The sequence below is a fragment of the Vicugna pacos genome, chromosome 3 (genome assembly GCF_048564905.1).
Source record: "Vicugna pacos chromosome 3, VicPac4, whole genome shotgun sequence".
NCBI classification, from domain to species: Eukaryota; Metazoa; Chordata; class Mammalia; order Artiodactyla; family Camelidae; genus Vicugna; species Vicugna pacos.
In genome coordinates this window covers 30007919-30023791 of record NC_132989.1, presented here as the reverse complement: position 1 = coordinate 30023791, position 15873 = coordinate 30007919, and the positions used below count along the sequence as shown (strand labels likewise).

The 15873-nt window shown below is 36.8% G+C and overlaps 1 long non-coding RNA gene across 1 annotated transcript in view; it reads left to right on the top strand.

Moving 5' to 3' along the window:
• The first annotated feature begins 8959 nt into the window (after positions 1-8959).
• The window catches only part of LOC140693969 (uncharacterized), a 33344-nt gene continuing 26430 nt past the window's right edge, over positions 8960-15873 (top strand). Inside the window, exons 1-3 of the long non-coding RNA XR_012069695.1 lie at positions 8960-9128; positions 9883-9959; positions 10386-10481. This is a non-coding gene — a long non-coding RNA (uncharacterized lncRNA). The remainder of the gene's footprint in view (positions 9129-9882; positions 9960-10385; positions 10482-15873) is intronic.

The window sequence follows — 15873 nt, the reverse complement described above, 5'->3', positions numbered from 1 at the left end:
TACTGACTTGCTTCATAGTTTGCAGCAGCCTGGTCTTTTTTGTTATTATCTGATCCTGAGTTACTATTTCATGGCATTTGAGAATACCCTCCTGGAACTTGTCCTTGTAATGGAGCTCCTTGCTTGTGTCAGAACAACTTTGGAAGAACAGCTCAGCCATTTTAGTTAGTCAGTTGCGAGCAAAATAGCAGTTTATCCATATGTAAAGGAGATAACTACCATACTGTCATCAGAGAACACGATTTATAAGTGGGTAGAGGTTAAAAAAAAACCTACAGGTATTCTAGGATCAGTGAAGTTTGTTTTTGCATTTGGGGGGATGGTGATGGGAATAAAACTGATTCACTGGCTGCTAGTAAAGAGGTGACTGTGGACAGTCTACTCTTGAGCACACTGGCTGGGGTCATCTCATGAAAGTTCCAAAAGCCAATTTCAACTGTTTATTGGTTCTTTGAAAAACCTTGAAGTTTTAATGTGGACTGTCTCTTTGTATTGTCGACTGGGGTGCTTTTGTTGGTTACCTTTCCCTTAATTGTCAGTCCATGTCTGCACCATTTCCTCATCAGGATTTCTCAGCGCATTCAGACAGTCCCAGCGGGGGCAGGATGATGGTAAACGTTCCTTCCTGAGGGCTGAATGTATTTTTCAAAACAATTACTTAGATTCAATTGATCAAGCCAGAATCACTGTTCAAAGATCTATAGGTAGAACAAAGAACCAAAGAAGGAAAAGAGGAACTTTTTGACTCATTTTCCTTTTAATGATCCTGTAAATGTAGGTCATATAGTTGAAAGGAAGTATGTTTAGGACTTGGGAAAATTATTTCAAATATATTCTAACTCTAAAATTAAAGTACAGCCAGGCAGATAATGGATTGCTGCAAAAATTTTATATGCACTTTATCTAAAGAGCTGTCAAGAATTTATAAATGAATACCACATTGTCTGAACTTCTTAGAGAATACAGACAGCTTCCTTGGACTAATGCTAGCTGTCGGCTGTTACTGCATAATAATTATGTCTTCACTGATAACTCTTCCAGGAATTTGTTTTCTGTATCTTCTTATTGTAATTCCTTTCCTCCTCCACCTCCTCCTGCTTTTAAGCTTTCTTTTTTATTATTATTATTATTTAGTCTATGCAAAGATGGATTCTCCAGGATATGAAAGGATTTAATAAATGATAGGATTTGTAGATACATGGATGGAACATTTAAATCTGGAAGACTGGCATTAGCTTAAATGAGCAAAATTAAAAAAAAAATCTCTGGAATTATTCCAGACATCTTTGCATGTCGCAGTTGAAGGACTATGTGATACTGTGGGAGAAATTTGAACTTAAGCTTTGAGGAAATGGGACCCTGGCAAAATTTAGTTAAATTCAGCAACATTCCTAAGCTCAGTGCATGCATTGTGCTAGGTGCCATAGGAATCACAAAGGTGCAGAAGATTCCGTGTGTCCTCGTGGAATTTATGACTAATCTGAGCTCCTTACTACTCAGGAGCTCTTCCCTTGAAAGCAGGGGTGACTTGTAGCATTCTAAACCCCTAGAACCCAGTAGTCAGGGCCAGTCAATGCCCAGGAAGTGGTTATTGAACCGAAGCATGCGAGGGTGCCTTACAGAAATAAAAACACGAATTACCTAATGCAGTGGGTGATTCCATAATAAAACTGTTGTATTAATCAATCAAGAAATCTTCTTTGCAGCACCAATATCCCTTTAAAAGTGTATCTCAACTCTTTCCCTTTGACTTCACAGAAGATCAAGATGATGATCTGACAGATGAGAAAAGCCAACTAAAATTAAAATAATCACTTACTGAGCTATTGACTCCTTACACTGCACTGAGTATTCTGCGGGGTGCTTTGCATGTTGTATCTGACTTCATCGTCACTTAATTCTGTGAAGATACAATGAAGCAACTGAAGCCCCCACCACTGAATAATTTTTACAGAGTTGAGTAGCTAGTAAGGGAAGAAACTAGGATTGCGGCTCTGTTTTATTTCATTCTAAAGCCTGTGTTTCTTCCATTGGTTTTCACTGTTTCTGAAGCATGAGAAAATTACCAGCAGACACTAGATACATGCCTCCAATAAGCCAGAAACTTTGACAAGTGCTCTTATTCGAAGGTTAATGCATTCAAACTTACTGGGAATTGCTCACTGATAAAGGTAGGGTAAACTTAGATTTTCCTAAGTGAGCGATCTGAAGCTAATATTTAACACAGCTTTCCCTCTCATTTCCGTATCTCATTTGCAGTTTACGTTATGGCAAAATATATGTGAATTTTGACTGAGGCTTCCAAATATATGTGAATTTTTTTTATTGCTCATCTCATCCTAGGTTTGTACACCAACAGAGAATGGAGGCATAGAAAAGAGAATGGAAATGAATGTTTTAGGTATTTACTGTGTACTAGATATTAGTAATAACGGTAAGATTTAATCCCCAAAAGCCATTTTCTGACCTTGAAGTCCTTTTTTTTTTTTAATCCGCCCCACACTAAACTACAGCAATTCCACATAAATTACTAATAGAGCTGACAATTGTTGAGTTGTGCTGGCTCTGCCAGAATCTAGCTGCAAATTTTGGGGCAAATCTCTCTAAGCACCAGTCTGCTCATCTATAAAATGGAGATAATGATAATGATTATCTCACAGGGCTTGAAGATTAAATAATTTAATTTGCTGAGCATCATGCCTATCAAATAGAAAGTCAGCCAGTCTTTCCCTGACCTTGGCAGTCTGAGATATGTCGCATTTTACACTGTCTAAATGAAATTAAATCTTGAGTTAACATCTGTATGCCAGGGTTTACTATATCTCCAATATCAGTAGAATTTAAGGCTCCACTCATGCCTCCATTGTATGGAAATAAGTTTCTGAGTTTACTCAGTTGGAAAAAAAAAAAAAGGTAAGGGGCATGTTCTTCTGTTTCTGTTGGCCATGATGCCTGGCCTCTGGAGTTGTGCAGTGCCCTCCACAGCTGAGGCTGTGGGGAAGCCATGTTCTCGGCCTCAGCCATGGGGATGTCACTAGAAGGCCCAGGACCAAGCTTCCTAGTTTGCAACCCATATCATCAGTCACGTAGCTGTCCCCATCAGAGTTCCCGCCAGCTCTGAGGAGCCCCCCAACCCAAGTGTTGGAGGAGGTTATCGAGAGCATGTGACCACTGACTGACCTGCGGTCTGGATCCGGGTGATTGGCAGCTCCTCCCTTGCCCTTGTGCAGGCGAGCAAATGTATGTTCTGCCCACCATTCTCACAGTGGGAGCCATTTCAAGGATTTAGCCTTGAAAGAGCAATGTGGTATTGAGACCACCTGGACTGAGTCCAGTTATAAGCTTGTAGGGATCTGGTGGGCGGGTGCAGAGATCTGCTCATTTTGCTACCGGAAGACTAGCCTTGTATGTAAATTGCCCTGCGTGTTAGAACTGTTACCTACCAGTCTGGAGCCCTCTGCCCCTCTCTTTGAGCTCCCCTTACTCTCCACGTGAAGGGGCCAGTTTCACATCTCACCCCAGCAACTGAGTTTGCAAACCAACACCAAGTGGCAGCCTTCATTTCTCCAACCCCCAGATAAGGTTGCCACACACCAGGCTGAAGTCTTGCGCCTCTTCAGTCAGTGACTCTGCACAACCTCTGCATACCCCTCCCCCCAACAGAACCAGCTCTTCCTCTTCATGACCCAGACTTTGTAAAAGGGATGGGGTGGGGGAGGGGTAGAGGGGGGTGGGGTTCTACAGGGTTGCTTAATGTGGACTTTTTGCATTTCAGGCTTGCAGCCCTGAGAGATTGTTAATAAACTCCTCCCATCTACCACTCAGTTTTCTGTAGTTACCCTTTCGTGGATGCTAGTCAACAGCCTTTATTTTGAGGTACAGCACTGTTATACATACTTTTTATCACAATATACATATTTCTCCGTGTTTTGGGTTTTGTCCATTTGATATTATATCATGGAGCTCTTTCAGTGAAAGTTCATCTTAAAGCAGTCTGTACACCACGTGCAACTGAGTAAGAAGAAAACTTGTTTTCGTAAACGACTGAGATGTCTGAGGTTGCTTATAACATAATAGTACCTAGTAAAAGCTGACTGATACGTGTATTTCTACTTGTGTTTTACGGATACCGTCTAGAATTAATCTGTGTCAACTGTATTTCCCTGAAAATAAATAAGAGAATTTATATGCTTTACTGCTTTATTTGTTCAATGTTTTTTTTTACCATCACAGTTTTTCCTTATGAATTCTCTTTTCTTTTTGCTGAAATACATTGTAAGGTGACTCTTTTAGAGGAAGTCTATAAGTAGTAAACTGAGCCCTTACTTGTTTTAAATTGTTGAGAGTTTGCCTTTACAAATGATAGTTTATTTATGCAAAAGTGTCTAGATTCAGAATTACTGCTTCTCAGAACTTCTGAGCTATTTCCATTTTTGTCTTGAGTTTGTCATTGTCAGTGAGAAATCTGATGTCAGTCTTGCTTTCATGCATTCCTTATTCTTGTATTTTGATTCAGTATATATTTGGATGGATTTTATTTTCGCATACTTGTTTATTCTCCTGAGGATTTTGTGTGCTAAGTTTTTACATGTTTGGTAACATGTCAGTGGCTGAAGGATAATATCACTGTTTTAAATGATTGTATGACACTTTATTTTCTTATAATGTAGATGTGTCTTCCCTGACTCCTGGCATGAGAAGTATTTTCTATTCAGATGACCATGTACTACAGATAATTCTTCCTGCCAGTTAATTCTTTCCTCAGCTAAGTTCACAATCAAGATACAATTTAGTGTCTATCATTTTTTAAATAAATTTTCCTGGGAAATAGTGTTTAGGTATGCAAATTAGAATTTTTGTATGATTTGAAATTTAAAATGATTTTTTTGGTCTTTGAATGATTTTAGTTCCATTCATTATAAATTCTGCTTCACGAGCACTGATTATACATGTGATGGATTTTTGTGTGGCCTTCTGTCTACCACCTTCTCCATAATCATCCCTATATATTATTTTCCATTATTCCTTCTTCATAATTTCATCTAGGCTTTCAACATGTACCTGGATGTGATTTAAGTCACCTTGTTTTTAGTTGTTTTTAATGTATCTTTTTTCTCTTCATTTCTTTTTCTTTTTATTCCTGCACTCAGCCAGCTCACCTTTTATCTTTTGCTGTCTTAGAAACTCATTTATCTCTTGTATGAGCTTTTCTTTTATGGACAGGTAATGTTGTCTGAAATTTATTTGAGACCATGGAGAACTATTTGTCTGAATCCCTAATCTGGTTGGCATTTGTTCTTATAATGTATTTCCTTCACTCGCCAGCTTTTATTTTCCCTGTCTACTTTATTGGAGTGTTTGTTTATATATATATAAACAAAAAATATATATATATTTGTTGTTGTTGTTGTTGTTGTTGTTGTTGTTGTTGTTGTTGTTGTTCTTCTTCTTCTTCTTCTTCTTCTTCTTCTTCTTCTTCTTCTTCTTCTGCTTTTAATGGATCAAATATTTGAGGAATATAGTTGGAGAACTGCGTAGAGGTGGAAGTAATGTGAGTTAGAACAATGTAGGTTTGGGTTTTTCATCTTTAAAATTCCCCAAGAAAACCTGTAATTTCCTCTACCCTGGGACACTGTGACCACACCTTTCAGTGTCCTAGCAGTCTTTATGACACATGGAGTCCTTTATGTCACATCTCTGCTGCTGAGATCTGGTTGTGTGTAGTAACTGTCTCTCCTCTTACCTTAACCGCGTTTTATCCATCCGTGAACAGTCTAGGTTGTAGACCCGAAGAATGACACATCAGCCTGGTCATCCATTCTGTTCCACTTTCTGTGTGTCCTTGTCACATTTACACTCCCTGTTACTTTTGTGAGCCCTCTTATCCTTCCAGATCTTGTTAGGGTAGAATCATATGCCTTTTAGATAAGTGTTTCTCATTCACAACTTTAACCAACATGTAACTGTTCTTAATGCACTCCCTTGTTTTAGCCTGGATTTCCCAGTATGGCAAACTTACCTCATGTTTTATAATTTAACTGAAAATATTTTTCTTTTTGCATTCTTTTGGTTGTTTTGGTGGGCTTCATGGGTTTGGGAATACAATTTTTGGAAGTCTTTTATCTATCATATTTAACTGGAAAACCAAAACAGCTTTAAAAAGGTTGAATTTATGTGATAAAAGCTCTCTCCTAATAATTTTCATTGATACGAATTATAGAGATGTTTCAGATATAGAATCAACAAAACTAGCTGATGCATAGGCAATAGGAGCCAAGGAAAAGGGAGGAATCAAGGATGATGATTACATTTTCTTGGCTTGAGCTATAAGGATGACGGTGGTGCCAGTCATTTGATGTTGAAGACAGGAAGGCCAGGTTGCCACGGAGGCTGCAATAGACATTCCTTCTTAGGCAAGTTAACATTGAGGAATTTCTGAGCCATCCAAGTAGGGATTTCAAATATGCTCTTGGATATGAGTCTGGAGTTTGGGGAAGAGTTCTTGGTTTAATATGAGTTTAGAATGGATTAGCCTAAATATGCTAATTAGAACCTTGAGGAAGGGTAAATTGATCTTGGAAGTTATATAGATAGAAAAGAGTAGAAGCCAAGCTCTGAGGCAGTCTAATGTTTATAGATCAGGTATTAGAGAAAGAGCAAAGAGGCGAAGCGGTAGAAGGAAAACAAGGAGAACACAGTGTCTGTAAAGGGAAGAGGCAGTATGACGTCAAGGAGAGAAGGGTCAGCTGTATTAAATGAGTCTGAAAGGTGGAGTAGAATGAAAAAAGAGAGTGCCCTTTGGACTTGGCAAAAACATGGAATTCACTAGTGACCATGACAAGAGCAGTTTCAATGCATTGGTGGGTGGGTAAGAGGCCAGATTGTGGTGGCTTGAATTAATAAGGCAGATGAAAGTGAGGAAGCAAAGGAAAAATAGACAGCATTTTTGAGAGGTTTAGCTGTGAATGGCAGTTGACGGATAGACGGTAAGATGTAGCATCGAATTGTTTTGTTTATTTGGTTTTAATATGAAAGATACTAGAGCGTGGTTGTATTCTCCTGGAAATGATACATAGAAGGGAAGAGATTAATCATGCAGGAGAGTGATAGATGATTGACGTTGTATAGGCTTAAAAAGGAGAGAGGGGATTTGATCCAGAGCAAAGGTGGAGGGAGTGTCAGTAGACAGAAGCATGCTCATATATTTTGTTGAAATATGATAGAAGATGAGAATATGGGTGTTAACGCAGGAAGGTTCTTAAATTTGGTGATGGGAAGATGAAATTCTGGTGGCTTTTGTTTTGTCTGTGAAATTTGAGAAGAGATCATCAGGTTGCTGAGGGAGAAACATTTTGAGAGGCTTGAGATAATAAAGATATTAGAAACCGATTCATTGTTACAAAAGCAAACCATTTGCCCTGTTAAACTTGTTGTATTTAAATGATTATTTCTATAGTCAGTGATTCTTTTTCTGGGAAATAGTTAAGGAAATTATAAACCAAGGCTAAATGCCTCCTGACATATTGCTGTGTGAGTTAGTGCCTATTAGTGTGTCCATTTTACAGATTAAAAAACTTGAGCCTGTAGATTTTAACTAATTTGCTCACTGTAATACAACTGGGAGGTGAGGGAATTAGAATTCAGTCCAAACTGATGTTTGAGCCTGTGCCACTAATTGTTGCATTAGACTGCCTCTACTCATCATTACATTTAAATTACCCACCACACACAATGATAGAATGTTCTTTCTCTTTACTGTTCTTACCTCTGTTTCAAAAGTTCCCCTAACTCGCTCAACAATTAAGTTTTTATAAATTCTAGATAAAATAACCACTTCATTTCTACACTACTGAAGTCAAGAGTCAGAAATAAAACCATACATTCTCACCTCAGCATTATCCATAGAAACTAAGACTTTTATTTTTAATCTGTAATTAATAAGCCATGATGAAATAACTAGAAATTTGACAGAACTGTATAACTCACTATGTGTCTTCATGAATAATCTTTTCTCTCAGTTTGATGTTAATATTTGCTTTTATCAACATGTTAATTTTTCTACACAATAGTTTCCTTTCACTTTTCTTTTTTAATAAGACAAAAGCAAGAATTTAGACATTTGACAGAGTATCTGTATAAAGCAGAGAAGAATAAAAAGATGCTGTCTTGGCACTGAGTTAATGAGTTATATTTAAGAGAACCGTGAAGGATGCTGGAATAATATGGATGTGTTGTTAATGAATCTTGTTTATTTCTCTTGTTTTTCTTCACTTAGGAGTGCTATCTGCAATTGGGATGCAAAAGTTTGATTTGACAGTTCAATTACTAAAGATAATTTAAGAGTGGAGATCAGATCCTTAGCTAAATAGGGGAAATGTAACAACAGGAAGGAAACCAACATGGCAGAGATAAGAAACCTGATCAAAGTGTCTCTGTTTCCTGAATTTTATTACAAAATTCTGTGAAACAGGCTTAAATTACTACACTGTTTTATGGAAGAGAAAAGTGAATCATAAATATGTATAATTTGGGGATAAATGGTATATTAATCATGTATAGCACATAAAATTTAAGTCTCTTTTTTTCTCTGACATTCTTCTTGCTTCTTGATTCATGAAGTGTTGTTTGTAGATGGGTTACTGTTGACTAAAATTAATACTTGAAATTCATACCTATCTTGGGAAAAAGTTGAAAGCTAATAATTAAAATGCGTATGTAACTGAAAGAAGTTAACCATGGAATTAACTTCATCATGAAATTTCAATGATACCTTGATGTATTACCCAGTTTTTAAGACTGTCTTTTGTTGGAGACAGGAGAAAGTAGACACTGAGCTACACTATTGGAGGAAAGAACACAAGATAAGAGTGCTCAACTAAAGATTAAAGTGCCAAATCTGCTTATTTTATTTTTCTTCTTGGTAGAGCGGGTCAGCCCGAGAGCTGTGTTACCCTAGACACGAAGACCTCTGTATGTGGTTTAAGAATAAAGAGCCTTAGAGGTATAGAAAAGTATCACATAATTGCATTTTCTGGCGATAAGGAAGAAGTCCTGAGCAGAGTTATGCCCTCGCTGAGGGTGGAGCTTCTTGCTTCTGCAAAAGGGAATTTTGTTTTCTTTCAGAAGAGGTAACTACATCTTGATCACATAATTTCACTTTGATGATATAGACATTCTTAAAGACAAACTAATTAAAACTTTCATTACTTATATTTTCAGAAAGCCCTTATATAATGTGCTATGTTTCAAGGTCATTTCACAATTTCAAAAAGAGGGATTTTAATAACATATCTAGAACCATATGTAAATCTTTTTTTAATTGTCTTTGGCCTCCTTGAAATGTCAGGCATGGCAGACATGTGTGCTTTGCTTTAAGCTTATGGTCATGGAAATTCCTTATCCAGAGAAATGCTAAAAAAAAAAACCTCATTTTTTCCCTTTAAATAATGGATATCAGAAAAATAAGAGGACTGAATTTTTACTAATTCTACTCTTACCCCTTCCCAATATTCTTGATCTTGAAATGTGTTGCTTAAAGTGGAGTTTCGAAAGTCAAAATTGCAGGCAAGATCCTAGCCAGCAGAAGGAAAGAGCCTCCTTCTCATTGGAAATGAAAGTAGTTTTCCTGAATCACTAATGCATATTTCTAACTGATGATCCTTTCGATTAATAAAACTTGATGACCCAAAAGATAGAAAATGCTTAAAATGTGACATAGCTTAAGAAAATTAAAAATATTATCTAGAATTCTTGCATATTCTAGAAGCAGAATTGGTTCTTGTATCTTATAGACAAATACTATTAGAAGAGTTTTATTTTAGGCTCATGTCCTTTGTTATTACAAAATTCTTTGAAGTTAAACTAGTTCACTTTTTTTCATAGCAGTCTGCTGAAATAAATATGAATTGGCATGATCACAGAAAAGGAAATCAAATTCCTGCCAGATTCACTGTTTTGAGGTAAATCACCTCAAGGAGGTGGTTAGAATTAGACGGCGGCTCTAGGGCATCAGATGTTTGATGCGCTCCCCACAACCTTGGTTCATACACTTTCTTGTCTCTAATTGGCTGAAGAATAAGGTATCAGTCAGCTCAAGATCAAACAAGCAGCGCTGGAAATGAAGGGGTTTGGGGGAAATGATACATCCTAGCAGCTGAGCCTTGGGAGGAAATGGATTGATTAGATTTCATTTTCTGTCTGGGATCGTGCCTCTGCTTCTTGGGTAATTAAACTGTAGGCTGAAAAAAGGGGGTGGGGTAGAGGGAAAGAGAGAGAGAAAAAACAGCCACATGATAAAAGTTCAGGCTGGTATCTGTGACTTTAAATATTAATTTAAAACAGTTGTAAAAAGTATTAGCTTTAGCTAACATATTGACTTTCTGCAGAGAAGAATGCAGTCTTCCTGTGCCTGGGGAGATGATAATCAAGCTGGCCGACTGGCAATCAATGTGAATTCATTAAAGAAAACAGGAAGTAAACAGGTATCTTTAAAATTCTCTATTTATAAATTCTTTCAATATGAAATAGTTTTGATGTAAAAAATCAACAAAACAAACAAACAAATAAGTGAAACAAAGCAAGCAGACTAATGGAAAAATCCTGAGAGAAATCGTCAGTCTCTCAAATTATTCCAGCTGCCCACGTCTCCAAGATACATAAAACTTCTCTAAGCTAATGTCATCCTTTGTACATATGCATTTGCTACTTTTTTCTTAATTATCAAAACCAACATGCTTAGTGTAGAAAAATGGAAAAATGCAGAAAAGCAAAATTAAAGAAATATTTGAAAACTACCCATGCTCTCCTTACTCTGCTGTAACCAACTTTGATATTTTATAGGATATTCTTTTGTGTTTTTCGCTGGTTATTTTTTCCCACAATGCCGTTGAGTATACATTTTCATGAGTATGTACACAGATCCACATAAAAACAAAAATATACTTTGATGTTTTTTCACTTTACATACAGTGATATTATGCTTATATGTCTGTGACAGCAATATATTGTGTTAATTTGTGTAGATCATTATTATTCTTTTGTTAGTTTGTAGTGACTGTTATAAGCCTACTCAGTATCCAATATCCTTTTCTTTCTAATAGAATCCAGTTTTATTGAGCAGCAATATGCCCAGCTAAAAATCCAAAATCAACTAAATTTACCAGTGTCCTTTGCAGCTTGCATAGCCGTTTGACATGATCTTGGCCAATGAGGGGTTTCAGACGAAGTGTTTTTTCAGTAAAGATACTGCCCCTCCTTTCTTTGTCCTTTTCCTCCTTCTCACTGTCTGAAATAAGGATGCAGTGGCTGGAGCTGCACGGCCATGATTCCACTATGAAGAAAGGTTAAATGAATCACCAACACCTTGCCCCTGACATTCCTGAATTGTGCCAGCAAGCTTCTTACAGATAAAACCCCTTCATTGGCACAGAAGAAAATTGAACCCTTACCTTACACTATATACAAAAATTAACTCAAAATGGGTTAATTACTCAAACATAAGACCTGAAACCGTAAAATAAATATTAGGAAACATAGGGAAAAATAAGACATTGGTCTTGGCAGTGATTTTTTTGGAATTGATACCAAAAGCACAGGCAACAAAAGTAAAACTAAACAAATTAAATTACATCAAATTGAAAAGCTTCTGCATTTATTTATTTATGTTCTTTTTTTTTCTTTAGATTCCACATATGAGTGATCTCATATGGTATTTTTCTTTCTCTTTCTGGCTTACTTCACTTAGAATGACATTCTCCAGGAACATCCATGTTGCTGTAAATGGTGTTATGTTGTCATTTTTATGGCTGAGTAGTATTCCATTGTATAAATATACCACTTCTTCTTTATCCAGTCACCTATTGATGGACATTTAGGCTGTTCCCATGTTTTGGCTATTGTAAATAGTGCTGCTATGAACATTGGGGTGCAGGTGTCTTTTTGAAGAAGGGTTTCTTCTGGATACAAGCCCAGGAGTGGGATTCCTGGGTCATATGGTAAGTCTATTACTCGTCTTTTGAGGACTCTCCATACTGTTTTTGACAGTAGCTTCACCAAACTGCATTCCCACCAGCAGTATAGGAGGGGTCCCTTTTCTCCACAGCCTCTTCATCATTTGTCATTTGTGGACTTCTGAGTGATGGCCATTCTGACTGGTGTGAGGTGATACCTCATTGTAGTTTTGAGAAACAGACTCATAGACATAGAATACAAACTTGTGGTTGCCAAGGGGGAGGAGGGTGGGAAGGGATAGACTGGGAGTTCAAAATTTGTAGATACTGACAGGCATATATAGAATAGATAAACAAGATTATATACTGTATAGCACAAGGAAATATATACAAGCTCTTGTGGTAGCTCATAGCAAAAAAAAATGTGACAATAAATATATGTATGTTCATGTATAACTGAAAAATTGTGCTCTTCACTGAAATTTGACACAACTTTGTAAAATGACTATAACTCAATTAAAAAAAAGTTAAAAAAAAAACCTGCACAGCAAAGGAAACCATGGACAAAATGAGAAGACAACTTACTGAGTGGAAGAAAATATTTACAAATTCTTTATCTGGCAAGGGGTTAATATCCAATATATGTAAACAACTTATATAACTCAGTATCAAAAAAAAGTCCAGTTAAGAAATGGGCAGAGGAGCTGAGTAGGCATTTTTTCCAAAGAAGACATCCAAATGGCCAACAGACACATAAAAAGATGCGCTGTGTCACTAATCATTGGGGAAATGCAAATCCAAACCACAATGAGATATCCCTTCATACCTGTTAGAATGGCTATTATCAAGAAGTCAAAAGAGAAGTATTGGTGAGGATGTGGAGAAGAGGGACCCCTTGTGCACTGTTGGGATTTGTAATCTATTGTGGAAAACAGTATGGAGGTTCCTCAAAAAATTAAAAATAGAACTACCAATCCACTTCTGGGATTTTATCCAAAGGGAATAAAACCACTGTTGAGAAGAGAGATTTGCACTTACTTCCGTGTTCATCATAGTATTATTCACAATAGCCAGCATATGGAATAACCTAAATGTCTATCAGTAGATGAGTGGATAAAGAAAATATGGTGTGTATACACATACATACACTGGAGCCTGAGCCAGTGTGGGCTGGGGGGCATGCTGAGGCATCCTGGCAGGCTGGCCAGGGCACCATGCAGTTCTCAGTCCGCTGCCTCTGCCCTGGGATCAGGAAGAAGCAAGTCTGCACATGTGGTTTTCAAGAGCAGAGTCTCGGTTTCCTACCGCCCTCCCATAAGTCCCACTGGCTTCAAACCAGCCAAGGGAGCTGTCTGAAGTTCATTTCTTCTTCATTTCCAAACATAGATACTTTTCCTTCTTTTATTATACCTTTCTTTCTTTGTTTTTTGATTCCTGACTTAATTGCAATTTAGTCGGAATACATATGAAATATGTAAGATTTCCATCTTTGGAAATTTGTTGAGATATGCCTTCTGACCTGGCACTTGGTGTTTTTTCTAAATGTCCTGTGTGTGCTTGAAAAAAAAGTTTATCTTATTCTTATATTCTATATTCGTAATTTTTTTCTTGTTCTATCAGTTACTGACAAAATTGTGCTTCACCTTCAGAAATGAGAAGTGTCTTATTGTAACTGTGGATATGTTCATTTCTCCTTACAAATTGATCAGTAAAATGCATGATTTTCTTTAGTTTTTTTCTAACTTATTGATATAAACTTGTATGTATTATTCTGTAATTTCCATGAGTTCATGTAGCAAGACTGAGGAATGCTTTTATTTTGGTACATAAGAACAGAATTGCATGCAATCATAATAAATGTATGTGGTATTAAAAGGCGGTCTCATTCCTTTAGCTGAAGACGCATTGAAACAGCTATTATTAATGTGTCTTTTACTGAAATGTTGCCAAAATTTCTTTCATTCCAGTACATGTCCTTTTCCAAATGATTAAGCAGTTAATTACGCTCCCTTAACCTCTCTGCTAAACAAAATGCCACATTGATTGAGAGGCTTTGAATTAGTTTGTGCTGCTTTCTCATTCAGATCCTATGTGGTTCTTATAAAATGGTATGTTCTTGTTTACATTACACTTACCTATTAGAACGGTCATAAAGGTGGGAAAGACTTACAGGCTTTGAGGCTTTTGGTTTATTGTGTCTTTGTGGAGTTCTGACCCATATTCCTATGGAGTTGGACATAATTAATATTTCTTGTGCTTTATGAGTTCCACTTCTAAGAAACTACGGTAAATTACTCTTACCTGCTGGCATTTTCTTTTTTCTGTCTATAGATACGTTGAACAAGAGAGAGAGCTTTTGTTCATAAAGTCTATCTTTTGAAATTGTTTGCAGTATTTTAGTTGCTACATAACAAAATGTATGTTGTACTTATGAAACTAAACCAGCTTGATACTAAAGCCAAATTTGAATATGTGCTGTCTCATTGTATGTCTCGAGGGGCAGCAAAGTGGTATAACCAGCTTTTGACATTTGGAGCAGAAAGCAGTTCTAATAATTAACTCTTATTGCATAATTAACTCTTACTGCATAATTATTATTATAATCAGAAAGGGACCTTCTTCACTGCAGTGCTACAGTATATTAAGCTGGAAAGCATGAAAATAGCCTTGTGAACACCTGGACTTATTACAGTGAAGCAAGAAACTAAGGCTGCCAAGAATGGAGGGCACTCATACTCACCAACCCAGAAGTGATTGCTTTGGCCTTGAGAGAACATTGCTGAGCGTAGGAATGACAGATCAGTGGGAAAACTGTTGATAAAGCAATAGTCATTATCCTTGAACTGTTTAATCCACCAGAATAATTTCATGGTTTCTTAGTCCTTAATCATTTTAAATGACTCATAAACCTGTTGAATAGAAGTAAGATCATTTGGCTATTATTAACTAATATAAAAATATTTTACTCAAAGGCAACCAGATTGCATGCCAAACAGGACTATGTGATGACAATGCACTTATCTACTCTTTCCTCTAATGCCATTCAGAGACCTTCTTGGAGAACACAGTGTAATGATATTCAGGTGCCTTTAAGTGAAAGAACAAATGAACATGTTGTCATTAAAGAAATTTAGCCTCCTGTGAGGTAACTTTTTAAAAAATTATTAATCCTGGATATTATCATTAGAATTAACTTTTCTAAAATGTATTAGGTTACACTATTTTACTACAGTATTCATTCAGTTGCCTAAAAAATTAAGTCGAAACACTTTTAATTTGGCATTCAAGGCCCTTTATAGTATGACCACAAGTTACCTCTCTAGTTAAATCTCCCATTGCTCCACTCTGTATTCAGTCTAGCATTCTGATGTATTTTCTGTTTCCCAGTCATGTCAGATAGTTCTGTATCTCTTTATACTGCCTGCACTGGTTTCTCACTCTGCAGTGCTTTTCCCTATTTTTCCTTAATGTAAAAAATAGAAGCGTTGCTCAAATGAAACATTCTCTTTCAAGCCTTCCTGGATTCTCACAATTAGAATGCATTTTTTTTTCCCTTGCTCCAGGCTCTCGTAGCACAATGCTTGTGTTTCCATTTAGTGCTTATTTCACTGTCTCTCCCAAAGATTTGAAGGTCATTGTGAGTAATTGATCTTGTGTTCCCAAAGCTTACCAATAACTAGTGTTTGTTTAGTGACTATTCTGTGCAGGATGCTATTCACTTGGGACACAAATATGAAAAGGTATTGTCCCTGGCATCTGTTAGGTGCTTATTAAATATATGAGTGACTGAATGATAAGGAAGGGGTGTTAGTAATTATTACATTTAATGAGTTGCCATCCTCCTAAACAGAGTCCTAGGAACTCTGATGAACAAAATGAGGACAGATGTTTTTTAAAATACTCCATTTTGGAGTTCTTGTAAAGA